This window comes from Triticum dicoccoides, chromosome 1A, assembly GCF_002162155.2.
Source record: "Triticum dicoccoides isolate Atlit2015 ecotype Zavitan chromosome 1A, WEW_v2.0, whole genome shotgun sequence".
NCBI lineage: Eukaryota > Viridiplantae > Streptophyta > Magnoliopsida > Poales > Poaceae > Triticum > Triticum dicoccoides.
Genome location: NC_041380.1, coordinates 201,109,839 through 201,112,204, shown reverse-complemented (window position 1 = coordinate 201,112,204; position 2,366 = coordinate 201,109,839).

The following is a 2,366-nucleotide window of genomic DNA, read 5'->3' as shown; positions in this document are numbered from 1 at the left end:
AGAACCCAAGGGAAAGAAAAGGCTGGGTGGCGGATGGTAAAACCAATGTTGGGCATTGCTGGAAAAGCTTTAAACAAGGCGAACTATCAAGGGGTTCCCATTATGACCCAACCGCGTAAGGAACGCCAAAATCCGGGAACATAACACCGATATGACGGAAACTAGGGCGGCAAGAGTGGAACAAAACACTAGGCGAGAGGCCGAGCCTTCCAACCTTTACCAAGTATATAGATGCATTAAGATAACATAGCAATATAATGATATCCCAAGAAGTAAGTAAATGTTCCAACAAGGAACGACTTCAAACTTCACCTGCAACTAGCAACGCGATAAGAGGGGCTGAGCAAAGTGGTAACATAGCCAATCAACAGTTTGCTAGGATAAGGTGGGTTAGAGGTTTGACATGGCAATTGGGAGGCTGACAAGCAAAAGGTAGGCATCATAGCATTGGCATAGCAAGAGCGAGCAAACTAGCATAGCAAAGATAGTAGTGATTTCGAGGGTATGATCATCTTGCCTGCACAGTTGTCAGAGTTTACTGGATCCTCAAAAGAAAACTCAACGGGCTCCTCGGTAGAGAACTCGTCTCCCGGCTCTACCCAACAAGACAAACAAGCAACAAGGATACAATCAACCACGTGCAAACTCAAACAACACGATGCAAAGATGGTATGCCATGCCGGATGCGATGCGGGATGCAAAATGCAAGACATGACAGGAAAAGCATGATCCTGGCCTCAACTTGGAATTCCAAGGGTGCCACTGGCAAGATGAGATGAAATCGCTTGAAAACGATATAAAGAACGCCGGAATCTGAGTTACGGTTTGGAAATGGCAAGCGTTTTAAGAATGACACCGGTCTGCGATTTACAGCAAGTGGGCATCTAAATGCAATGAGATGAACATGCTACAGCACCGAAACATGACAACAAAATGCATGGAAGGGATGTACACAAGATGCTTAACAAAAGTCTAGCACTGAGCTACGGCCAATTCATCCATTATGAGGTTCAAACAAGCATGGCAAAAACACAAATGCAAAACAGATTCCAGACTTGGTGAAATTAACACTTGTCTGAAATTTCAGATCACGAAGCCCTCTTCGGAGCAGCAAAACAACATGATACATGACCTGATTATGATAAATAAGATCATGGAATGTAGCTACTCAACAAGCTTAACAAAAGACCCAAAGTGACCTAGGGCCAAAAGGGTTCACAAAATATACTAACGGGCACACGAACATAGCAAAAACATAATCAGTTTTCAGACTTAGTGAAAACTGAGACATGCTGAAATATAACTCACGAAGGCATGTAAACGAGCTCGATGCACTCACTACGGTGCAATTCATGGCAAGGCAAGCATACATCCATAAAGAAGGCACAAAATACAAGCTAGACATGGCAAGAACAATGGCATAGCATGCACGGATGAACTACAGTAACAACGGCAAGATCGCAAACGAGTTGACGATCGGCCCAGATTCACAACGAAGCAAAAGTAGAGCTCGATTGACTCAAGCTAGGTTGCTCCATAATTGCAAACAAAGACAGAGATGGATAGAGCATAACATGATTAACAAAACTCCTTTAGTGATCATCCTCAAAAGAGGCACGGATCACTAGGAAACAAGCTGAACATATGGCATCATGAACTAAATAATCCCAGATTTAGTGAAAACAACTAAGTCTCTGAAAACAGATTTCCCGGGTGCCTCACTTTGCAAGCTTGCACAAGTCACCACATACATCCTAAAAATGCATGGGTTGCACCTCTGGAAAGAAGACAAAATGCTTAACAAAACATATGAACGACTCACAGGCATATCATGCACACATTAATCATGGCAAAAATGACAAAAGTCTAAAATGAACTAGCAGATCTGACAATTAACTCACGAAGCCTCCTTCTAACAGAATTTTGGGCATCAATATGAGCTCAAATGAAAATTATGCAATGGAATGAAATGATGTACTCGGCGAGACGAACATTTTGATATATTATATGTCTAAATCGGAGCTACAGATGCAAAGTTACGGCAAGTCAAAGTTTGCTCGAAAATTAGGGTTCGGGGGAACAAAAGTCAACCGGGGGGATTTTGGATCTGGATCTGGCACTGTTCACGGCGCGACTCCCGAGGTTGACCGGACTTGGAGCTCGCCGGAGTTCGTCGGTGGCCGGAGTAGGTGGGGCGACGGCGGTGGCCCGAGGCGGCGGAGCAGCGCGCGGGGTCGGCGGCGATGGCCCGAGGCGGCGACGGCCCGAGGCGGTGGTGGCCTGAGGCGAGGCGGCGCCGGGAGGCGAGGTCGGGACGGCCGGCGGCGGCTGGGCAGCAAGCTCCCGTGGCGGAGCTCGGCCGTCCC